At 49.2% G+C, this 25,795-nt stretch overlaps 1 non-coding gene across 1 annotated transcript; it reads right to left on the bottom strand.

Annotated features, from left to right (window-relative positions):
- Positions 1-9,045: 9,045 nt before the first annotated feature.
- On the bottom strand, positions 9,046-9,164 carry LOC116271912. Its single transcript, XR_004180650.1, has one exon. It is a non-coding gene; the product is annotated as a U5 spliceosomal RNA (small nuclear RNA).
- Positions 9,165-25,795: the final 16,631 nt, after the last annotated feature.

Genomic DNA, 25,795 nt, shown 5'->3' with positions numbered 1-25,795 from the left:
ACCGCGCCCGGCTAATTTTTTGTATTTTTAGTAGAGACGGGGTTTCACCGTGGTCTCGATCTCCTGACCTTGTGATCCGCCCGCCTCGGCCTCCCAAAGTGCTGGGATTACAGGCATGTGCCACCACACCTGGCTAATTTTTGTATTTTTGGAAGAGATGGGGTTTTACCATATTGGCCAGGCTGGTCTCGAACTCCTGACCTCAGGTGATCCACCCTCCTCTGCCTCCCAAAGTGCTGGGATTACAGGCTCGAGCCACTGCACCCGGCCTCTCTCAGCCACCTTGACTCCTGCCATTGTGGCGGCAGCCAGCTCTGCACGGGTATGAGTGTCCTGGCAGCACCCAGCATCAGTCTCTGTCATCTTTAGGAAGCTGCAAGGCACTCAGGCATATGTAGCCTTGAAGCATGTGAATGGTAACACCATTTAGGGCCACGCTTCACCCGTGGGACATGGAGCCAGTAGACACAAGCTGTCCTCTTCTGTCCCTGGCATGGACAGTTCTGAGGCATACTTTATTCGGCTTCTCAGAAGGTGCTACGGTTTGGATATGGTTTGTTGACATTTGGCCCTCAGTGTGGCAGTGTTGGGAGGTTGGGCTTTGGGGGAGGTGTTTGGGTCACACGAGTGGATCCCTCCCGGAGGGCTTGGCACCCTCTCTCCGGAGTGAGTTCGTTCTTCCTCTTGTGGGAATGGATTAGTTCCCAGGAGAGCAGGTTGTTATAAAACCAGGAAGCCCCTCGGGTTTGCTTCTTTACATGTGTCTGCTTCCCCTTCAACCTTCTCCACCATGCTATGAGGCAGCAAAGAAGCCAGGCAGATGCTGGCACCATGCCCTCGAACTTCTCAGCCTGCAGAGCCGTGAGCTACATAAACTCTTTTCTTGACTGGCGCAGTGGCTCACGCCTGTAATCCCAGGACTTTGGGAGGCGAAGGCAGGTGGATCACGAGGTCAGGAGATTGAGACCATCCTGGCCAACATGGTGAAACCCTGTCTCTACTGAAAATACAAAAATTGGCTGGGTGCAGTGGCTCATGCCTGTAATCCCAGCACTTTGGGAGGCCGAGGTGGGCAGATCATGAGGTCAGGAGATCGAGACCATCCTGGCTAACTCAGTGAAACCCTGTCTCTACTAAAAATACAAAAAAAGGCCGGGCGCAGTGGCTCAAGCCTGTAATCCCAGCACTTTGGGAGGCCGAGACGGGCGGATCACGAGGTCAGGAGATCGAGACCATCCTGGCTAACACAGTGAAAACCCGTCTCTACTAAAAAATACAAAAAAAAACTAACCGGGCATGGTGGCGGGCACCTGTAGTCCCAGCTACTCAGGAGGCTGAGGCAGGAGAATGGCATAAACCCGGGAGGCGGAGCTTGCAGTGAGTTGAGATCCGGCCACTGCACTCCAGCCTGGGTGACACAGTGAGACTCCATCTCAAAAAAAAAAACAAAAAAAACAAAAAAATTAGCCGGGCGTGGTGGCGGCCGCCTGTAGTCCCAGCTACTCGGGAGGCTGAGGCAGGAGAATGGCGTGAACCCAGGAGGCAGAGCTTGCAATGAGCTGAAATCGCGCCACTGCACTCCAGCCTGGGCAACAGAGCGAGACTCTGTCTCAAAAAAAAAAAAAAAAAATTAGCTGGGTATGGTGGTGCGTGCCTGTAATCCCAGCTACATGGGAGACGGAGGCAGGAGAATTGCTTGAACCAGGGAGTCGAAGGTTGCAGTGAGCCAAGATCATGCCACTGTACTCCAACCTGGCAACAGAACGACACTCCATCTCAAAAAACAAAAACAAAACCAAAAAAACCTCTTTTCTTTATAAATTACCCAGCCCTAGGTATTCTGTTATAGCAACATGACATGGACTAAAACAGAAGGTCCCCACAAGATCAAGCCCCGGGTAGGAGACCCAGGCTAAGGCACTAATCAAGAGGCCTGTGGCTCCTCCGAACGATTTTTCCAGGAGGATGTGGGATTCTCCATGGCCACTGACATGGGCTGAATTGTGTCCCCTCCTTAAATGTCTATGTTGAAATTTTTTTTTTTGAGAACTGTGAGTGCACCCAGGCGGGATTGCAGTGACGTGAACATGGCTCACTGCAGCCTCAACCTCCTGGGCCCAGGCAATCCTCGTATCTCAGCTCCCCCAAGTACCTGGGACTACAGGTGTGCACCACCACACCTGGCCAGTTTTTGTATTTTTTTGTAGTGATGGGGCTTTGCCATGTTGCCCAGGCTGGTTTCAAACTCCTGAGCTCAAATGATCCACCTGCCTCAGCCTCCCAGAGTGCTGGGATGACAGACATGAGCCACCATACCAGGCCCCTGCATTGATGTTCTAACTTCCAATGTGATAGGATTAGGAGGCAGCACTTTCGGGGGGGGGTTCTTAGTTCATGAGGGTAGAGTCCTCATGAATGGCATTAGGACCCTTCTAAGGGGGCCTCACAGAGCTGCCTCACCCTCTTTCTGCCATGTGAGAATGCAACAAGAAGACAGCAGTCTGCAACCGGAAAGAGGGGCCTCACTAGAACCCAACCATGCTGGCACTGTGATTTCGAACTTCAGCCTCTGGAACTGGGAGAAATCAATTTCTGCTGTTTTGAAGCTGCCCGGACTATGGTATATTGTTAGAGCAGCCGAAATAGACCAATACGGGCATATCTTTCCAGCGGAGAAATGGAACTCTTCTCTGGTGATAACAAACCAAGAATACAGAGAGTCATAGGACCGCAGATGCTTTTTTTTTTTTTTTTTCTTTAGTCAAAGTCTCGCTCTGTCACCCAGGCTGGAGTGCAGTGGTGTAATCACAGCTCACTGCAGCCTCAACCTCATGGGCTCAAGAAACCCTCCCACCTCAGCCTCCTGAGCAGTTGGGACTATAGGCACAAGCCACCACGCCTGGCTAATTTTTTTTTGTATATTTTGTAGAGACAGGGTTTCACCATGTTTCCCAGGCTGGTCTCAAACTCCTGAGCTCAAGCGATCCACCCACCTCAGCCTCCCAAAGTGCTGGGATTACAGGCATGAGCCACCGTGCCTGGCCAAATAAATCTTAGGGTATTTCTGGTGAGGAGTAACCAGCTTCTGACCGAGCACAGTGGCTCACATCTATAATCCCAGCACTTCGGGAGGCCGAGACAGGAGGATCTCTTGAGCCCAAAACTTCCAGACCAGCCTGAGTGATATAGTGAGACCTTGTCTCTACAGAAAATTTTAAAAATTAGCTGAGCATGATGGTGGCGAGCACCTGTGATTCCAGTTACTTGGGAGGCTAAGGTGGGAGGATCACTTGAGTCCAGGAGGTGGAGGTTGCAGTGAGTCAAGATCACACCACTGTACTCCAGCCTTTGTGACAGAGTAAGATCCTATATCAAAACAAAAAAAAAAAAAAAAACAGAAAAAACACAAAACCTCAGCTTTCCTACCCAAAGAGCTGAGGCTTACCTCTCCAGAAGCAGCATCAATTTCTGCCAGGCAGGGACAATTTTTCCTTTTCATCCCAGAATCTTTCTGGGCAGGGAAGGCTTGAGGAGCATCCGAAGAGCAGATGGGACATTGGTGGACGGCACTTACTTCCAGGCTCGTTAAACTGGTGTGGGGAGCTTAGCCTTGGTGTGGGAGCAAATCCTCTCTAGGAATCTTTTTTGACTGGAACACAAAGGGGAACAACACAGACACACCTCAGCGAATGCAGCCTGCAGGAGAGACAGACGAGTGTCGACGGAGGATTACCCAGGTGCCGAGGCAAGAGACTGAAGGCACAAACTGTTTCAGGATAGTAAAGAAAATAGTTAGACTAAGAATAGTTATAATACAAAATATAGAGATGATCATGGACATTATAAATCATTAGTATGAACAATATTAATCATTAGCTTTTAATATTACTCTTTGTTGTATAACCAAGGAATAACCAGTGGGTATAGGGTCAGGTGCTGAAGGGACATTGTGAGAAGTGACCAAGAAGGCAAGAGGTGAGCCCTCTGTCACAGCTGCATAAGGGCCGCTTGAGGGCTCCTTGGTCAAGCGGTAACGCCAGTGTCTGGGAAGACACTCATTACTTAGCAGACCGGGAAAGGGAGTCTCCTTTCCTTGGAGGAGTCAGGGAACACTCTGCTCCACCAGCTTCTTGTGGAAGGCTGGATATTATCCAGGCCTGCCCGCAGTCATCCAGAGGCCTAAACCCCTCCCTGTGGTGCTGTGCATCAATGGTCACGCTCCTTGTCCACTTCCATGTTCCTCCCGTACTCCTGGTTCCTCTTTGAAGTTCTTAGAAGATAGCGGTAGAAGAAATAGTGAAAGTCTTAAAGTCTTTGATCTTTCTGATAAGTGCATAGAAGAAAGCGCTGACGTATGCTGCCTTCCCCTTCCGCTTCGGCTATCTAAAAGGGAAGGGTCCACTGCCCCATGATCACGTGACTTGCTTGACCTTATCAATCACTTGGACGACTCACCCTCCTTACCCTGCCTGCCCCTTGTCTTGTATACAATAAATATCAGCGCGCCCAGCCATTCGGGGCCACTACCGGTCTTCCTGTCTTAGTGGCAGTGGTCTCCCGGGCCCAGCTGTTTTCTATTTATTTCTTTGTCTTGTGTCTTTATTTCTTTTTTTTTTTTTTTTTAGTAGAGACGGGGTTTCACCATGTTAGCCAGGATAGTCTCGATCTCCTGACCTTGTGATCCACCCGCCTCGGCCTCCCAAAGTGCTGGGATTACAGGCTTGAGCCACCGCGCCCGGCCTTGTGTCTTTATTTCTTACGATCTCTCGTCTCTGCACACGGGGAGAACACCCGCCAAGCCCCGTAGGGCTGGACCCTACAGATGAGAAATTGAATGATGATACTGCAGTCAGGGCTGTGGGACTATGGGGCAGGGACATCTAACCTGTCCTTGAAAGTCAGGGAGGTCTTCCTGAAGGAAAGTGAAACCTCCAATCTGGAAACTGAAAGATGATGGGAGTCAGCCAAGCTAAGCAGTGGAGAGCCTGAGTGAATGAATGCACAGAGGTGGGTGGGTGTAGGGAAGCCAGGGAGCCTTTATTTTGAAACAGGGTCTCCCTTTGTCTCCCAGGCTGGAGTGCAGTGGTACAATCATGGCTCACTGCAGCCTCGAGCTCTTGGGCTCAAGTGATCCTCCCACCTCAGCCTCCTGAGTAGCTGGGACCACAAGTGCATGCTACCACACCCAGCTAATTTTAAAAAAATGTTCTGTAGAGATGAGGCCTCGCCATGTTGCCCGGGCTGGCCTCAAACTCCTGGGCTCAAGCGATCCTCCCGCCTTGGCCTCCCAAAGTGTTGGATTATAGGTGTAAGCCACTGCACCCACCCAAGAATTGGATTTCTTTGCCCACATCACTGACTTCTAGGGACAAAGGGTGGGCTCCGGCCCTAATTCACGGCAACAGTGACATTAGAGATCATCATTCCTTCCATGGACGTATCCCTTCTCCTTATTACGTCCTAATTTTAGCCAGTCTACAGTTACGCTGAAAACCGAAGAACGGTTTTATCACCATGTTTTACAAAGTTCAAATTGAGACCTGGTGAAAAACAGTGACTGGCTAAAGGTCAAAGAGAGGTCATTCATGGAGTTGGGTGGTGGCACCCTTGCAGGATGTACCCCCAGCCACTGGAGGGTTAATCATTACCTCTGCTAACAGCTTGTGATGGTTAACATTAAGTGTCAACTTGGTCAGGTGCAGTAGCCCACGCCTGTAATCCCAGCACTTTGGGAAGCCGAGGCGGGTGGATCCCTTGAGGTCAGGAGCTTGAGACTGGCCTGGCCAACATGGTGAACCCCGTCTCTACTAAAAATACAAAAAATTAGCCGGGTGTGGTGGCAGGCGCCTGTAATCCCAGCTACTTGGGAAGCTGAGGCAAGAGAATCGCTTGAACCTAGGAGACAGAGGTTGCAGTGAGCCGAGATCGTGCCATTGCACTGCGGCCTGGGGTGACAGAAAGAAACTTCATCTCAAAAAAAAAAAAAAAGTGTCAACTTGATTGCATGGAAGGATGCAAAGTATTGTTTCTGGGTGTATCTGGGTGTTTCTGGGTGTGGCCAGAATAGATTAACATTTGAGTCAGTGGACTGGGACAGGAAGACCCACTCACAGTGTGGGGGACACCATCCAGTCAGTTGCCAGCACAGCTAGAAAAAGCAGGCAGAAGAAGGTGGAAAAAGCCGATTTACTGGGTCCTCTGGGCTTCATCTTTCTCCCGTGCTGGAGGCTTCCTGCCCTTGAACATCAGACTCCAAGTTCTTTGGCTTTTGGACTCTTGGACTTACACCAGTGGTTTGCTGGGGGCTCTCAGGCCTTCGGCCACAGATTGAAGCCTGCACTGTCAGCTCCCTACTTTTAAGGTTTTGGGACTGAACTGAGCCACTGCTGGCTTCCTTGCTCCTCAGCTTGCAGACGGCCTATCATGGGACTTGACCTTGTGATCACGTGAGTCAATTCTCCTTAATAAAGCCCCTCTTATATATACGTAGATCCTATTAGTCCTGTCCCTCTAGAGAACCCTGACTAACACACACGTGGAGGAGAGCTCTGAAAACCCGGGCCAGGGACCAGCGTTGACTGCTCTGTGGCTGTCCCAAGAGACAGCAACGCTGGGCAAGTTTGCTCGTGAGAAAGGCTGAGGCTTCTCTCAGAATAAAACCTTGGGAAGAGACAACTATACAGCATTCCCAGGGGCCGGCGCAGTGGCTCACGCCTGTAATCCCAGCACTTTGGGAGGCCAAGGCGGGCGGATCACCTGAGGTCAGGAGTTCGAGGCCAGCCTGGCCATCATGGCGAAACCCCATCTCTACTAAAAATACAAAAATTAGCCAGGCGTGGTGGCGGGCGCCTGTAATCCCAGCTACTTGGAAGGCTGAGACAGGAGAATTGCTTGAACCGGGAAGGCAGAGGTTGCAGTGAGCCAAGATCATACCACAGCACTCCAGCCTGGGTGACAAGAGCAAGACTCCATCTCAAAACAAACAAACAAAACCTTTCTCTTGTCATGTAACCCATACATACACATATGTATACACAAACATTAAAAATCAAAAATTTAAGACAAAACGAAAACAACAGAAAACCTTTTTTTGAGGAGTCCCTAGGCTTCACCAGTTTGTCAAAACTGGAGCTTGATTGCTGAAACTTTATTTGCATACCCACAATGCATTGTGCACCAAATAATTTTCATCTTTAAAATTACTAGATCCCTTTTTTCCTTCAATCTATCTTTCCCAAAACTGAGACTGCTGTTCCAGAATTGTCTGAAGAAAAAGGCAGAAGTCAATAGCTCTTTTGGGCAGAAAGAAAGTTACCATTAGCCCATTGGGAGTAGTCCTTACATGAGAAGTGAGTGCTGCCTATCACAGATATGCACTAGTGTTTGGTCAAGTTGCATGAATTTTTTGCCTTTTATTAAAGGTATCTGTGGAGAGGAAACATCTGAGTTTTAAGCAACTTTTTTTTTTTTTTTTTTTTTTTTTTTTTTTTACCATCCTGCATTTCTTAGCGCGGCTTGTTTGAGCAGTCTTAAAAGTAGACACGCTAAAAAAGCTGTTATGACGGTTTTTCTATATTCTGAAACACAAAACAAACTCAAAACTCCAGTGTTTAATTTTGGAGGACCAGAGCTAGCTTTTGGAGGAGCAGCTGATGTTGGGGGAAAAGGACAATTACCCTCCTATGTAGCTTGAATGGGGCTTGGAGCCAGTGGGGAGGCGTGGGGAGGCGTGGGGAGGCGTGGGGAGGCGTGGGGAGGCGTGGGGAGGCGTGGGGAGGCGTGGGGAGGCGTGGGGAGGCGTGGGGGGGGTCTGTGGGCGGTTGCTTAAGGGCCTGAGCCTGTTTTGTTTTTTTGAGACAGAGTCTCGCTCTGTCGCTCAGGCAATGGCGCGACTTCGGTTCACTGCAACCTCCGCCTTCCAGGTTCAAGCGATTCTCAGCCTCCCGAGTCTGGGATTACAGCTAATTTCCCGGCTAATTTTTGTATTTTTAGTAGAGACGGGGTTTCTCCATGTTGGCCGGGCCAGTCTCGAACTCCTGACCTCAGGTGATCCGCCTGCCTCGGCCTCCCAAAGTGCAGGGATTACAGGCGTGAGCCACCGCGCCCGGCCTGGGGATCAGGATTTTTTGCGATGGATTTCCTCCCTCCTTTACCGGGACAGACCCTGCTAGTTTTCCCTCCCCAGTACTCAACCTCTCCCTAGAATCTCCCATCACTAGCAGGGCTCACGGCTACCTGGAGGCATGACTACATTTCCCAGCCTCCCTTGCGGTTGAGATGAATTCTGGCCAATGGGACTGGCTGGAAAATTCACTTTCTCTTGCGTTTCATCAAACCGATTGGGTCTCGGGAGGACTAGCTGCGCGCTAGGCACCGCTCCTTAGGCGGGGATACTGGGTAGAAGAGTTCGGGGCTGCCTTCTTCTACACGGAGAAGCCGGTGGGAGCAGCGGGGGAGCTCGCCCAGAGCCCCTGCTTCATTTGATTGGCTAGTCCAGCGGTCCCCAACCTTTCTGGCACAAGGGACCCGGTTCGTGGAAGACAGTTTTTCCAAGGGCGGGGGAAGGGTGGGTACGGGATGTGGACAGTTTCAGGTTGAAACTGTCCCCCTCAAGTCATCAGCCATTAGACTCTCATAAGGAGTACTTACCTAGACCCCTCGTATGCGCAGTTCGCAGTAGGGTTCCTGCTCCTAGGAGAATCTGATGCCCTACTGACCTGACACGATGGGGAGGTCAGGCGGTAGTGCTCGCTTGCCAGCCGGTAACCCTCTGTCGGTCAGTGGCCGGGGTTAAAAACCCCTGGTGTAATTAAACAAGCCAAGCCCCGTTCCTTGGTCAAAAGCAGTAAACCACCCCAACGTGTCACGGTAGCAACTTCCCAGAAATGCAGTAGAACTAACTGACGCCTACCATAAAAAGGTGAACCTCTAGAAAAGCTCGAAAATTCGCGTTTGTATTAAACGCACTTCCAAAAGGTTGATGAATCCGCATTTGGCAGGTTATACATTTACCAGCATAAGTCTGCTTTTAGAACCACTCAAGTAAGCCTTGCTGAAAAAACAAGGCCTCAAAAAATTGGTTTAAAACTCAGAGTTGTTCCTCTCCACGGAAATCTTTAGTAAAAGGCGAAAGATTTATACGATCTGAAGAGAAACCAGAGTATAGTTGCAAGGGGCGGCACTCAGTTCTCACGTAACGACTACTCCCAACAGGCTAATGGTAACTTTCTCTCCGTCCAAAAGAGCTATTGACTTCTGCCTTTTTCTTCAGACAATTCTGAACAGCAATCTAGGTGTCGGGAAAGATAGGTTGAAGGAAAAAGGGAATAGTAATTTTAAAGACGAACATTATTTGGTGCACAATGCATTGTGGGTATGCAAATAAAGCCTCTCCAATCACGCTCCAGTTTCAGGAAATATCTTAAATGGTTCATGCGTTTTAGCGCTGCGCCTGAGGCCACCTTGCGGGGGCAGAGCAGAGTCTGGTCCCAGAAGACAAAGGCTGACTTTATCTGCTTTACTTACAGTGGCCGAGCTATTAGGTCGGTGCAAAAGTAATTGCGGTTTTTGCAATTTAATTGCAAAATTAACCTAATAAGTAAACAATTTTTTTGAACGTAAAAAAAAAAGTAAAAAAAAAATTATCTTGGCTGGACTCCGTGGCTCACTCTTGTAATCGCAGCACTTTGGGTGGCTGAGGCGGGCTGATCGACTGAACTAGGGGTTTGAGACCAGCCTGGGCAACATAAGGAGAGCCTGTCTCCAAAAGAAAAAAAAAAAAATTCTTACACTTACAGCCACTCCAGGCCTACTGAAGCCCTGGGGATTGGGCCCACCCCCCTGAGTCTGAACTCATCCTCCGTGTGATTCTGATGGAGGCTACATTGAGAACCTCTGTTGGGCAACTGTTCTGCCTGAAATACGGAGAGTGAGGAGTTTGGGAGACACATTATTGGCTGAGCAGGGGAAGGCCTGGGAAAGGCTGTGAAATGAGGAGAGAAAAGGCCAGGGAAGGCGGCCTTTTCCCACCACCTTCCCACCTGGGGGATGGTGGCATAAAAGGAGGGGGCAGTGCAGGAGCCTGTGAAAGGGACTAGAGAAATTCAGGGAGGAAGAAGGAAAACCTGGACTGGGAGCCGTACAGAAACCGAGGGCAGAGAAGAAGTTCCCTGGCTGGGCGCGGCGGCCCACGCCTGTAATCCCAACACTTTGGGAGAGAGGAAGGAAACAGTAGGTGAGGAGGGGCAGGAGATGGGGAGGGGGCGGTAGGTGGCTCCTGGTTGCAGAAGGGAAGGAGGAGCGGTGCAGGGGTCTCCCTGCAGTGATCCTGGTCCATGGAGCCCGGGCCCACCCCCAACCCCCATTCTCTCACTCCCCTGCAGGAGTGGCCCCTCCTTTGCTGGCCCCTATTTCCCTCCATCTTCTCTCCTGGGAAGATCCCAGCACCCCCTCTTTCCAGCCTCTGCCCTGTAGCAACTGAACTGCTGGAAAAATCCCACAGCAAGGGAACCTCGGATACAGGCCTCCACTTCACCTGTTTCTCTCATTGGCTCCACTTCCCCACTCAAGATGTCCCTTTTAGGCTGAGTGCGGTGGCTCACGCCTGTAATCCCAGCACTTTGGGAGGCGGAGGCAGGCGGATCACCTGAGGTCAGGAGTTCGAAACCAGCCTGGCCAACATGGCAAAACCCTGTCTCTACTAAACATACAAAAATTAGCTTGATGTGTTGGTGTGTGCCTGTAATCCCAGCTACTTGGGAGGCTGAGGCACAAGAATCACTTGAACCCAGGAGGCGGAGGTTGCAGTGAGCCGAGATCGCACCATTGCACTCAAGCCTGGGGGACAAGAGCAAAACTCCGTCTCAAAAAACAAACAAACAAAAACAAACAAACACACAAACACCCCTTTTAACCCTTCTCTCCCCTTATCTTCCCGCTCTGCAACTCACTGTGTCAGCCCACAACATCCCAGGGGCTTCCTTGAGAGGCCAGATGCCCTCATCTTCCCAGCCCGCAGCAGCCGCATCTGCCTCATCTTCTGCCTCCTCCTGGGCTTTGAACCCCAACTCCACAAAGATGGTGCCCCTTCCATGCAGTCCCCCAGCAGCACCCTCCGTGTCCCTCCCGCTGTGGTCGTCTGAATGTCGTGGCCCCTCACACATCCACAGGCTGAAATGTAATCTCCAAGATGATGGTATTGATATGTGGGGCCTCCGGGAGGTGATTGGGTCATGGATGGGATCAGTGTCCTTATAAAAGGGTTTGAGGGAGCAAGTTTGTGCCTTTTACCCTCCCATCAAATGGGGACACAGGGAAGGTGCCATCCATGAGGAACAGGCCTTCACTAGACCACAAATCTGCTGGTGCCTTTGATATTGGACTTCCCAGCCTCCAGAACTGTGAGCAACAAATAAATTTCTGCTGTTTATAAATTACCCAGTTTAAGGTATTTTGTCATAGCACCTGAACTAGGACACCCCCCATACTGGCTCATCTTCTAGATGGATAAGTAGGCTTCCTTATCTCCTAACCTGAGAGAGAGAGAGAGAGAGGGGTGAAGGAGGAAGTGGGGAAGGAAGAAAGACTTCCTAAACCTCATCACCATCAGCCACAACAAAGCAAAGCACTTTTACTTTGTATTTCTATTTAAAAAAAAAAAAAAATCTGGTGGAAATCTCTTTAGTAAAAAGAAACTTGGGGCTGGGCGCAGTGGCTCAGACCTGTAATTCCGGCACTTTGGGAGGCCAAGGCGCGCGGATCCCCTGAGGTCAGGAGTTTGAGACCAGCCTGGCCAACATGGTGAAACCCCGTCTCTACTAAAAACACAAAAATTACCTGGGCATGGTGGGCGCCTATAGTCCCAGTTACTTGGGAGGCTGAGGCAGGAGAATCGCTTGAACCCAGGAGGCAGAGGTTGCAATGAGCTGAGATTGTGCCACTGCATTCCAGCCTAGGGGACAGAGCAAGACTCCGTCTCAAAAAAAAAAAAAAAAAAAAAAAAGATTTCCAAACAAGGACTCAAACAGATGCCTCTACATGAGCATTGTTCATAACAGCCCAAAGATGATAACAATCCCAGTGTCTATCAGCTGATTAGTGGATAAACGAAATGTGGTTTCTCCATACAATGGAATACTATTCAGCTGTAAAACAGAGGGAAATTCTGGTACACACTACATTGTAGATCAACTGAGGATGTATGCTAAATGAAAGAAGCCAGCCACAAAAAGGCACAGATTGTATGACTGTACTTCGGTGAAATATCCAGAAGAGGAGATAATAGGAGTTCTTGGGTATTGCATAGAGTTTCTGTTTGGGGTGATGAAAAATTTTGGAAATGGATGGCAGTGATGGTATTACGACATTGTGAATGTTTAATTTATTTTTAGTTTTTAGAGATGAGGTCTTGCTCTGTTGCCCAGTTAATTTTAATTATTTTTTATTTTTATTTTTTGTAGAAACAAGGTCTCACTATATTGACCAGGCTTAATTTGTTTATTTTTATTTTTTGTGGACCTGGAATCTTGCTATGTTGCTCAAGCTGGTCTCAAACTTCTGGCCTCAAGTGATCCTCCTGTCTCAGCCACCCAAGGTGTTGGGATTACAGGTGTGAGCCACCACGCCTGGTCCATTTTCCCTGATTAGGGACAACGCGTTGTTATGTGTGATATTTGGTGTGATTTGTTTGTTTGTTTGTTTTAGGTGGAGTCTCGCTCTGTCGCCAGACTCTGGAGTGCAGTGGTGTGGTCTCAGCTCACTGCAACTTCCAACTCCCTGGTTCAAGTGATTCTCCTGTCTCAGTCTCCCAAGTAGTTGCAATTACAGGCACACGCCACCATGCTCAGCTAATTTTTTTTGTTGTTGTTGTTGAGACGGAGTCTCGCTCTGTCGCCCAGGTTGGAGTGCAGTGGCCGGATCTCAGCTCACTGCAAGCTCTGCCTCCCGGGTTTACGCCATTCTCCTGCCTCAGCCTCCCGAGTAGCTGGGACTACAGGCGCCCGCCACCTCGCCCGGCTAGTTTTTTTGTATTTTTTTTTAGTAGAGACGGGGTTTCACCATGTTGGCCAGGATGGTCTCGATCTCCTGACCTCATGATCTGCCTGCCTCAGCCTCCCAAAGTGCTGGGATTACAGGCATGAGTCACCGCGCCTGGCCTGGTGTAAGATTTTAGCATATAGCCTGTATTAGTTATGTTAGGGAAATTTCCTTCTATCATCAGTTTTCTCTGTGCTGAGTTTTTTTTATCAAATGCTTTTCAGAATCTATTGAGATAGTTGTATACATTTTCTCCTTTGAATTCAGCGATATGGTGAATTACCTTGCTAGACTTTTGTTCTATTTTGTTTTGTTTTGTTTGAGACAGAGTCTCACTCTGTTGCCCAGGCTGTAGTATAGTGGCAGGATCTCGGCTCACCATAACCTCTGCCTCCCAGGTTCATGCGATTCTTGTGCCTCAGCTTCCTGAGTAGCTGGGATTACAGGTGTGCACCCCCATGCCTGGCTAGTTTTTCTGTTTTTAGTAGAGATGGGGTTTTGTCATGTTGGTCAGGCTGGTTTCAAACTCCTGACCTCAGATGATCCACCCACCTTGGCCTCCCAAAGTGCTGGGATTACAGGCGTGAGCCACTGCTCCTGGGCCATTGCTAGATTTTTGAATGTTAATTACTTTTGCATTCCTGAGATAAGGCCCATTTAAGTCATAATACATTTTTCCTTATAATTTGATTCTTTCTTTTTCTTTTTTTGAGACAGTGTCTTGTTCCATCGCCAAGGCCGGAGTGCAGTGACTCAATCTCAGCTCACTGCAGCCTCAACCTCCCAGACTCAAGCAATCCTTCCCCCTCAGCCCCCCAAGTCACTGGGAATACAAGCTAAGATTTTTTCTTTTTGAAAATGAAAAATGCAAGACTCAAAGATCAAAACTATGTAAAAACATATACTCAGAGAAGTCCACTCTTGTCCCTAGCCCCTTCACCCAGTTTTCACTCATCCCCATTGTCAATAGTTTCTTTAAGAAAATTTGTTTACATTTTGTTATTTGTAATAGAGATGGGGTCTCACTATGTTGCCCAGGCTGATCTCTAACTCCTGGGCTTAAGTGATCCTCCCAACTCCCAAAGTGCTGGGATTTCAGGCATGAACCACTGCACCCAGCCCATTTTCAATAGTTTCTAGTTTAAATTTTCTGTGTGTGTGTGTGTATGTGTGTGTGTGTTTTGTAACAATAACCACACACACACAGTTTGTTTCCTCTTCTTTTTTTTTTTTAGATAGAGTCTCACTCTGTTGCCCAGGCAGGAGTACAGTGGTATGATCTCGGCTCACTGCAACCTCCACCTCCTGGGTTCAAGCATTTCTCCTGCCTCAGCCTCCTGAGTAGCTGGGATTATAGGCACCCGCCACCACACGTGGCTAATTTTTGTATTTTTAGTAGAGGCAGGGTTTTGCCATGTTGGCCAGACTGGTCTCGAGCTCCTGACCTCAGGTGATCCACCTGCCTCGGCCTCCCAGAGTGCTGGGATTACAGGCGTAAGCCACCACGCCCGGCCCACACTTTTTTTTTTTGAGATGGAGTCTCACTCTGTTCCCCAGGCTGGGGTGCATTGGCAAGATCTTGGGTTACTGCAACCTCCAACACCCTAGGTTCAAGTGATTCTCCTGCCTCAGCCTGCTGAGTAGCTAGGATTACGGGTGTGTGCCATCACGCCTGGAGAATTTTTTTTTTTTTTTTTTTTGAGATGGAGTCTCGCTCTGTCACCCAGCCTGGAGTGCAGGGGCGCGATCTCGGCTTACTGCAAGCTCCACCTCCCGGGTTTACGCCACTCTCCTGCCTCAGCCTCCCGAGTAGCTGGGACTACAGGCGCCCGCCACCTCGCCCGGCTAGTTTTTTGTATTTTTTAGTAGAGACGGTGTTTCACCGTGTTAGCCAGTATGATTTCGATCTCCTGACCTCATGATCCGCCCGTCTCGGCCTCCCAAAGTGCTGGGATTACAGGCTTGAGCCACCGTGCCTGGCCGAATTTTTGTATTTTTAGTAGAGACAGGGTTTCGCCATGTTGGCCAGGCTATTCTCAAACTCCTGACCACAAGTGATCTGCCTGTCTCAGCCTCCCAAAGTGCTGGGTTTATAGGCATAAGCCACCGTGCCTGGCCTGAAACTTCTACTTTTAAAAGTAGAGCTTCAATTCCAGCTCCATAGAGCATGGAATTGTGGAATCAGGGAACTTGAGTAAAGTCTGAATCTCAGCCAAAGCCAGGGAGATCTGAAACCCAAGAGAAAATGCCAGGAAGCCCCGCCAGCTCTGATGAGGTCGGACGAGTGAAACCTGTTCCTGCGGGTACCAAAGCGCAGAATGTCAGCAAAGCAGCATGGATTGTGGGAGGCTTGCCTCGGGTCCCATCTGTGGGTTGCCAAAATGTCAACCTAAAATCATCAAAAGGGTTAGAATCTAATGTAAAGAGTGTTTATTCAAGCACAAAGCATGAGGATGGACAACCTGGAAATACCAACTCCAAAGGAATGGTCAGTGTTCCAAAGTAGACAGAGACAGGCGAGTTTTTAGCAGGATTATACCATTTTTCTTTTCCTTTTTCTTTCTTTCTTTCTTTCTTTTTTTTTTTTTTTTTTTTTTGAGATGGAGTCTTGCTCTGTCGCCCAGGCTGGAGTGCAGTGGTGTGATCTCGGCTCACTGCAACCTCCGCCTCCCGGGTTCAAGTGATTCTCCTGCCTTACCCTCCCAAGTAGCTCAGACTATAGGCACCCGCCACTACGTCTGGCTAATTTTTGTATTTTTATTTTATTTATTTATTTATTTTTTTTTTTTTTTTTTTGAGGCCAGGGTCTTGCTCTGTCGCCAGGCTGGAGTGCGGTGGCGGATCTCAGCTCGCAAGCTCCAGCCTCCCAGGTTCACGCCATTCCTCCGCCTCAGCCTCCCGAGTAGCTGGGACTACGAAGCCAGCCACGCCAGCCCGGCTAGTTTTTGTATTTTTAGTGGAGGCGGGGGTTTCACGTGTTAGCCAGGATGGTCTCGATCTCCTGGCCACCAGTGATCCACCCGTCTCGGCCTCCCAAAGTGCTGGGATTACAGGCTTGAGCCACCGCGCCCGGCCAATTTTTGTATTTTTAATAGAGGTAGAGCTTCACCATATTAACCAGGCTGGTCTCAAACTCCTAACCTTGTGATCTGCCCACCTCGGCCTCCCAAAGTACTGGGATTACAGTTGTGAGCCGCTGTGCCCAGCCCCTTTTTTTTTTTTCAGACGGAGTCTCACTCTATTGCCCAGGTTGGAGTGCAGTGGTGTGATCTCGGCTCACTGCAACCTCCATCTCCCGGGTTCAAGAGATTCTCCTGCCTCAGCCTCTTGAGTAGCCACCACGCCCGGCTCAGTTTTGTGTTTTTAGTAGAGATGGGGTTTCACTATGTTGGCCAGGCTGGTCTCCAATTCCTGACCCCCGGTGATCCTCCCGCCTTGGCCTTCCAGTACAATTATAGACGTGAGTCACTGTGCCCAGCCTTTTTTTTTTTTTTTTTTTTGAGATAGAGTCTTGCTCTGTCACCCAGGCTGGAGTGCAGTGGTGTGATCACAGCGCACTGGAGCCTCAACTTCGCTGGCTCAGGTGATTCTCCCACCACAGCCTCCTGAGTAGCTGGGACTACAGGCACTCATGCCACCACACTGGCTAATTTTTTGTATTTTTTGCAGAGACAGGGTTTTTCCATGTTGCTCAGGCTGGTCTTGAACTCCTGGGCTCAAGCCATCCGCTAGCCTCGGCCTCCTAAAGTGCTGGGATTACAGGTGTGAGCCACCCTGCTGAGCCTTTAAAAAGTTACTGTAAATATATTTGACATTTTGAAATTCTGTGTGTCAAAAATAATCAAGCAAAAAGGTGAGCCTCCCACCAGAATAATACTTGCAATACACCAAAAGGTTAACAATTATACTGTCTCAAAAAGCCTTACAAGTTAATGAGATAAAGCTGGGTGCGATGGCTCATGCTTGTAATCCTAGAATTTTGGGAGGCTGAGGAGGGCAGATAACTTGAGCCCAGGAGTTCAAGACCAGCCTGGGCAATGTGGTGAAACCCCATATCTAAAAAAAAAAAAAAAAAAAAAAAAAGAGAAAAATTAATGAGATCAGTACTAAACTGCAATAGAAAATCACTGATAGCAGAGAGAAAAATTTTCCAGAAGAAATGTACATGTATAATAAATATGTGAAAACCTGTTTGGTCTTACTAGTAATCAGAGGACTTCAAATACAAGCAACTCTGAATGTCACATCCCATCTATTACATTGGCAAATGCTTTTAAAATATAAAATTCAGAGGCAGCCATGGTACAGTGAAACAGGAACGCAGATACCATAGGTAGAAATAGAAACTGGCCCAATCTTACTAAAATGTCACTTGATGATATGTATCAAGAGCCCTAAAAAAAGTGTTTTTTGAGACAGAGTCTCGCTCTGTTGCCCAGGCGAGAGTGTAGCAGTGCCATCTTGGCTCACTGCAGCCTCTGCCTCCAATGTTCAAGCAGTTCTCGTGCCTCCATCTCCTGAGTAGCCGAGACTTACTACAGGTGTGCGCCACCACGCCTGGCTAATTTTTGTATTTTTAGTAGAGACAGGGTTTCACCATGTTGGTCAGGCTGATCTTGAACTCCTGGCCTCAAGTGATCTACCTGCCTCAGCCTCCCAAAGTGCTAGGATTACAGCTGTGAGCCACTGCGCCCAGCCTAAAAAACGCATTTTAACAGTTCATGTATGTCAAGCCAACAATTTCACATATGGGAATACATCCTAAGGAAATAGAAATATACAAAAATGTTTGTGTGCAAAGAAACGCACTTTTTTTTTTTTTTTTTTTTTTTGAGACAGTCTTGCTCTGTTGCCCAGACTAGAGTGCAGTGGCGCCATCTCGGCTCACTGCAACCTCCATCTCCCGGGTTCAAGCGATTCTCCTGCCTCAGCCGCCTGAGTAGCTGGGACTACAGGCGTGAGCCACCGTGCCCAGCTCATTTTTTGTATTTTTAGTAGAGACGGAATTTCACTGTGTTAGCCAGTATGGTCTTGATCTTCTGACCCCATGATCCTCCCACCTTGGCCTCCCAAAGTGCTGGGATTATAGGTGTGAACCACAGCGCCCGGCCAACAGTAATTTTTATAATCAGAAGAGTAAAAAGAACAATGATATTGAAAAGGGAGGAAAAGAGAGAGAGGGAAGGGGAGAGACGCGGAGATCAGAAAGAGCTCACAAACAAGGGCATCCGACTGGGGAGGGGTCAGGAGCTGAGAGGGGAAGGTAAGGGCCCAGAAGTGGAAGGGGGTCTTGCTAAGGCCCCTTACATGACGTCACCTGAGCCTTTGGGGGCTGCAGTTTGCAGTAGCTGGGGAGGGCATGCCTCAACCCTGGGGCTCCACCCCTATTCTCCCAGCTCTCTTCTCTCTTGTGCCGTCTCTCCCCATTTCCAAGGAAGGTGGCTGCCCCTGCCAAATGCAGACGCGTTGCACCGACCTCATTGTCTAGCTTTCACTAACTTGAAAGCAAGGGGTGGGAGGGAGGAAAGGAACAGAGTCCCCTAGGAATGTTAGAGGCAGGGGGATAGGAAATTCTGCAGCCCAGCTGAGATCGGGAACCTGTTGGATTGGAGGGGATAAAGCATAAGACCAAAGTACAAATAATGATCAGATGGGTCTGCCTGTAATGCTGCTCAGAGGCACCAGAGTGGTCCTAGAGAAAGTGCTAGAGACATTTTTAGGAGACAGCAGGATTTGATCACCCAAGGACAGAGGCTGAGGGAAGGAAGAGCTTGGGGAGCTCTGTGCCAGTCTGAGCCCTTGAAACAAATCCTACGTAGGGGATTGTTACGGGGCTGGGAGTCTCAGGGAGTCCAGGGCTGAGTCCTGGCCATGATCTCCGCGGGCGCCGGCGTTTCAGCACAGGGGACAGAGGCCGACCTCGGATCCAGGTGGGTCCTCAGATCACTGGCAATTCCACGGCCCCGCTAGTCCCTGGCCCCCTCCTTGGCCAATCTCAGCCCCGGGTTCCCTTGGAGACCTCCGTGGCCCCTCCATCCTGGACCCCCGGTGCCCGTGCTGCAGCTCCCGTGCACTTGGCAGGTGATGCGACCGGGGGAGCCAACCTGGAGCGCCCTCAGGTCCCGGCAGCCAAGAAGGGGTCTGCGATCTGGGGTAGGGGCAGGAGAGTATCCAGTCTCCCCCCAGGTCCCCCCGCTTGGCTCAGCTTGGACAGAGTGTTGCCCTCTGGGGATGGCGCAAAGAGGAAAATGCCGAGGTGAGAGCAGGGAGGAGGCCAGAGGCACCCTAAGGAGAAGCCGGGGCCAGCACAAGTGCGGGACGTTGTCCCTGCGCGCCCAAGCGCACGGCCGGCCCTTCCGGAGACAACCCCCTTCTCAAGCGCAGCCCGGACCAGCCTCTCTCCACCCCTCCCCACGCCCCGACCCGACCAGCTTCCATCGCCCCAGGGCGCTGGGAGCCAGAACCAGGGCCAGGGCAGCCTAGGTCCCTGAGTCAGCCCTCCCATGGCTCAGCGGCTCCAGAAAATTCGATACAGCCCCCTACCCCAGGTGACCTCTAAATCGCCGGCAGAATTCGTCTCTGGCCTGAACTGTGCCCGGCTGGGACTCGGCCCTCCCGCCGCTCCATGGGAGTGCACATGTGACTCCGCCATAGATTTACCTTCCTTTTTTCTTTCTTTTTTTTCTTTTTTTTTTTTTTTTTTTTTTTTTTTTGAGACAGGGTCTGGCTCTGTCGCTCAGGCTGGAGTGTACTGGAGGGATCATGACTCACTGCAACCTCCGCTGCCTGGGCTCAAGGGATCTTAGCTTCCTGAATAGCTGCACCATGGTGCCCTGCTAAGTTTTGTGTTTTTAGTAGACAGGAGGTTTCACCATGTTGCCCAGGCTGGTCTTGAACTCCTGGGCTCAAGTGATCCTCCTGCCTCACCTCCCAAAGTGCTGTGATTGCCGGCATGAACCGCCATGCCCTGCACTTTCCTATTTATATTTGGTTTAGCTGTAGAAAACTAGTCTGCATTTCTCAGAAGACGCTTCAAGAGAGGGAAAGGTTGACAAAAACATGGCATGTGGAAAAAAAAAAAAAAAAGAGGTGCTTATGGGGAGGCCTTGTGCTACTGGTAGCCACCCCCAGATCAAAAGCGAATGAAAAAGGCTGGGCACAGTGGCTCACGCCTGTGATCCCAGCACTTTGGGAGGCTGAGGTGGGCAGATCTCACCTGAGGTCAGGAGTTTGAGACCAACCTGGCCAACATGGTGAAACCTTGTCTCTACAAAAATACAAAAATTAGCCAGGCATGATGGCGGGCACCTGTAATCCCAGCTACTCAAGGCTGAGGCAGGAGAATCGCTTGAACCTGGGAGGCGGAGGTTGCAGTGAGCCGAGATTGTGTCACTGCCTGGGTGACAGAGCGAGACTCCATCTAAAAAAAAAGAAAAAAAAAAAAAAAAGGAGCTAATACTGGGATTACTATATCAATGTTAACTATTTTTTACTCCTTTTAATCCTCAAAAAGATCCTAGGAGTTAGGTTTTATTATTACCATCCCACTTTACAGACAAGGAAATGAGGCACAGATTGGTGAAGACACACAGTTAGTAAATGCCAGAATCTAGATTTGAACCCAGGAAGTCTGTCTCCAGAGTTCATGCCCTTAACCATGACGTTACCCTCCATTATTCATAATCTAAAGACTCCCATTTCCTGAGGTCCTCCCATGGGCCAAGGCTTTTGATATGGTTTGGCTCTGTGTCCCCACCCACATCTCATATTGTAGTTCCCCCAATTCCCACATGTTGTGGGAGGGACCTGGTGGGAGATGATTGAATTATGGGGGTGCATCTTTCCCCTGTTGTCCTTGTGTCAGTGAACGGTTCTCACGAGACCTGATGGTTTTAAAAAGAGGAGTTTCGTTTGAGACCAGCCTGGCCAACATGGTGAAACCCCGTCTCTACTAAAAATACAAAAATTAACGGGGTGTGATAGCACGGACCTGTAGTCCCAGCTACTTGGGAGGCTGAGGCAGGGGAATTGCTTGAACCCTGGAGGCAGAGGCTGCGGTGAGCTGAGATCGTGCCACTGCATTCCAGCCTGGGCGACAGAACAAGACTCTGTCTCCAAAACAACAACAACCCCCCCACCCGCCAAAAAAAAATGAGAGTTTCTCTCCACAAGCTTTTTTTTTTTTTTTTTTTTTGCCTGCTGTCGTCTTATGTGGGTAAGATGTGGCTTGCTCCTCCTTTTGCCATGATTGTGAGGCCTCCCAGCCATGTGGAAATGTAAGTCCAATAAACTCTTTCTTTTGTAGATTGCCTAGTCTCAGGTATGTCTTTATCAGCAGAGTGAAAATGGACTAATACGGTAAATTGGTACCAATAGAGTGGGGCTGTGCTGAAAAGATGCCCAAAAATGTGGAAGTGACTTTGGAACTAGGTGACAGGCAGAGATTGGAACAGTTTGGAGGGCTCAGAAGGAGACAGGACGATGTGGGAAAGTTGGGAACTTCCTAGAGACTTGCTGATGGCTTTGATTAAAATGGTGTTAATGAAATGGACAATGAAATCCAGGCTGAGGTGGTCTTAGATGGAGATGAGGAACGAACTTATTGGGAACTAGAGCAAAGGTGACTCTTGTTATGTTTCAGCAAAGAGACTGGTGGCATTTTGCCTCTGCCCTAGAAATTTGTGGAACTTTGAACTTGACAGAGATGATTTAGGGCATCTGGCAGAAGAAATTTCTAAGCAGCAAAGAATTCAAGAGGTGACTTGGGTGCTGTTAAAGTGTTAAGGGCATTCAGTTTACTGGCTTTTTTTTTTTGAGATGGAGTCTTGCTCTGTCACCCAGGCAGGAGTACAGTGGTATGATCTTGGCTCACTGCAACCTCTGCTTCCCGGGTTCAAGTGATTCTCCTGCCTCAGCCTCCCAAGTTGCTGGGATTACAGGCATGCGCCACCACCCCCAGCTAATTTTGTATTTTTAGTGGAGATGGGATTTCACCATGTTGGTCAGGCTGATCTCGAACTTCCGACCTCAGGTGATCTATCCCCCTTGGGATCCCAAAGTGCTGGGATTACAGGTGTGAGCCACTGCATCTGGCCAAGGTATTCAGTTTTATAAGGGAGAAGGAGCATAAGAGTTCAGAAAATTTGTTGCCTGACAACATGATAGAAAATAAAATCCCATTTTCTGAGGAGAAATTCAAGCTGGCTGCAGAAATTTGTGTAAGTAACGAGGAGCAGAATGTTAATCCCCAAGACGATGGGGAAAATGTCTCCCATGTCAGAGGTCTTCATGGCAGCGTCTCCCATTACAGGCCCGGAGGCCTAGAAGGAAAAAGTGATTTTGTGGGCTGGGCCCAGGGTCCCTGTGCTGTGTGCAGCCTAGAGATTTGGTGCCCTGTGTCCCTGCTGCTCCAGCCATGGTTGAAAGGGGCCAACATAGAGCTTGGGCTGTGGCTTCAGAGGGTGCAACCCTCAAGCCTTGGTAGCTTCCATGTGGCATTGAGCCTGGGAGTGCACAGAAGTCAAGAACTGAGGTTTGGGAACCTCTGCCTAGATTTCAGAAGATGTATGGAAATGCCTGGATGCCCAGGCAGAAGTTTGCTGTAGGGGTGGGGTCTTCATGGAGAATCTCTGCTAGGGCAGTGTGGTAGGGAAATGTGGGGTGGGAGCCCCCACACAGAGTCCCCACTGTGGCACTGCCTAGGGGAGCTGTGAGGAGAGGGCCACCGTCCTCCAGACCCCAGGATGGTAGATCCACCAACAGCTTGCACAGTGCACCTAGAAAAGCCACAGATACTGAATGCCAGCCCATAAGTCCCAGTGAAAGCAGCCACCAGGGAGGCTGTGCCCTGCAAAGTCCCAGGGGAGGAGCTGCCCAAGACTATGGGAACCTACCTCTTGCATCAGAGTGACCTGAATGTGAGACATAGAGTCAAAGGAGATCATTTTGGAGCTTTAAGATTTGACTGACTTGCTGTATTTCATACTTGCTTGGGGCCTTTAGCCCCTTCATTTTGGCCAATTTCTCCCATTTGGAATGGCTGTATTTATCGAATGCCCATACCCACATTGTATCTAGGAAGTAACTAACTTGCTTTTGATTTTACAGGCTTATAGGTGGAAGGGACTTGCCTCGTCTCAGATGAGACTTTGGACTGTTGACTTTTGAGTTAATGCTGAAACGAGTTGAAACTTTGGGGGACTGTGGGGAAGGCATGATTGGTTTTGAAATGTGAAGATAAGAGATTTGGGAGGGGCCAGGAGCCGAATGATATGGTTTGGCTCTGTGTCCCCACCCAAATCTCATCTTGTAGCTCCCATAATTCCCACATGTTGTGGGATGGACCTGGTGGGAGATGATTGAATCATGGAAGCATGTCTTTCCCATGCTGTTCTTGAGATAGTGAGTAGGTCTCACGAGATCTGATGGTCTTAAAAACGGGAGTTTCTCTGCACAAGCTTTTTTTTTTTTTTTTGCCTGCTGCCATCCACATAAGATGTGACTTGCTCCTCCTTGCCTCCCACCAAGATTGTGAGACCTCCCCAGTCATGTGGAACTGTAAGCCCAATAAACATCTTTCTTTTGTAAATTGCCAAGTCTCGGGTATGTCTTTATCAGCTTTATACACACTATTTCATTAAACACTCACAATGTGATAAAGGCTGTCATCACTTGGCATTGCAGATGAAGAAATATAACTTGGCCAGGGCCAGCATGGTAGATACAGTACCAGGTCATGACCCCTGCTGACTCCCATTGTATGGATAGGAGCTATGACTTTCCCATGAATCCTTGCCCCTCCTGGAAACTAATGTAAAGTTCTCACTTCTGTTGCCCCCAGCCCCACCCCAGAACCCCTGGTGTCCAGCTGCTCATCCCTGGGGATCTCAATGGTGTTCTCTCTAGCCCCCTGGGGCCTCCTGCTCTCCATCCCTAGAGCCAACCAGCCTCTGTGGCAGATTCTGGCCACCTGTGTAGTTTCTCTGGATCTTGGTGGGAGCTGTCCTCCTGGACCTGAGGAATACCCTGGGCCAAGGGAAGGCCATGAAATGGTCCCTCGGGGCTCTGTCCTGCAGGTACACCCTCCTGGCCTTGCTAATCCTCTTTCTCCAGGAGGAGTGGGCCCTCTGCGGCTCAGTGCGTGGTGTGACGTATCACCAGTCCTGGCTGTTTTTATTGAGACGGAGTCTTACTCTGTTGCCCAGGGTGGAGTGCAGTGGTGCCATCTTGGCTCACTGCAACCTCCCACTCCTGGGTTCAAGGGATTCTCATGCCTAAGCCTCCCAAGTAGGTGGGATTACAGGCATGCACCATCACACCTGGCTAATTTTTTGTATTTTTAGTAGAAACGATGTTTCACTATATTGGCCAAGCTGGTCTCAAACTCCTGACCTCAGGTGATCTGCCCACCTTGGCCTTCCAAAGTGTTAGAATTACAGGCACGAGCCATCATGCCCAGCCAAGGCATTCAGTTTTACAAGGAAGGAGGGGCATAAAAGTTCAGAAAATTTGGCTCTTTGGACCTACTGCTGCCCAGCAGGATGAAGGTCCTCTGTCAGGCAGGGCTGTGCAGGGTGCATGCCCACCATGCCTGGTGTTGAAAGAAACTGGGCTCAGTCTGTAAGCTCTTCATGGAGAAGGCAGCACTGAGCCTTAAGGTGCCCTTGGAGACAGGCTCTGGGCCCAGCTCACTGCTCTCAGGAGCTATCTCTAGGCTGCTTCAGGAATCCTCTGGCCTTAGCCTCCCAAATTGTTGGGATTACAGGTGTGAGCCACCACACCCAGCCTGTTTTTTGTTTGTTTGTTTTTGTTTTTTTGTTTTTTGAGTCAGGGTCTCACTTTTTCACCCAGGCTACAGTGCAGTGGCTCCATCATGGCTCACTGCAGCCTCAAACTCCTGGATTCAAGAGATCCTCCTGCCTCAGCCTCCCAATATTTTTGTTTCAAACAGTTGTCTTTTAAAGAAATTAAGAAAAGTTTACAAATTTACCAGGTGGTCAAGGTATTTGAAAGAAAAAAAAAATAATCTTTTCTACTTAGCCATGTGCTTACCCTTTCTGGGCTCTCAATTACTTCACAAACATGTTTCCATCTTACACCATTTCCTTTCAGCTGGAAGTACTTCCTTTAGCATATCTAGTCATGCAGTTCTGCTAGAGACATTTTCTTTTACTTTTTCTTTCTTTTTTTTTTTTTTTTAGATGGAGTCTCGCTCTTTCGCCAGGCTGGAGTGCAGTGGTGTGATCTTGGCTCACTGCAACCTCCGCCTCCCGGGTTCAAGTGATTCTCCTGCCTCAGCCTCCTGAGTAGCTGGGACTACAGGCACATGCCACCACGCCCAGCTAATTTTTGTATTTTTGGTAGAGACGGGGTTTCACCATGTTGGCCAGGATGGTCTCGATCTCTTGACCTTGTGATCCGCCCACCTTGGCCTCCCAAAGTGCTGGGATTACAGGTGTGAGCCACTGTGCCCAGCCTGAGACAATTTTTTTTTTTTAAGGCTAGTGAAGGAAAGCAGGGAAGCAGGGAATGGAGAGGGAACAAATAAAGCTGCAACTGCTTGTGATAGAGACAAACGCTCTTGCTCTTTTTTTGTCTACAATCATCTATTTTACCTATATTTAAAGGAAATTTTAGCTGGATATAGAATTCTTCATTCACAGGGTTTTTATTCCTTTGGCACTTTAAAGTAAGTGGATATTCAATTATCTTCTAGTCTGTTATTTCTGATAAAGTCAGACATCAATCTATATTCAAATTT

Source organism: Papio anubis, chromosome 1 (genome assembly GCF_008728515.1).
Source record: "Papio anubis isolate 15944 chromosome 1, Panubis1.0, whole genome shotgun sequence".
NCBI lineage: Eukaryota > Metazoa > Chordata > Mammalia > Primates > Cercopithecidae > Papio > Papio anubis.
The sequence above is the reverse complement of the archived record's forward strand: the minus strand, read 5'-3'. Positions and strand labels throughout refer to the sequence as shown.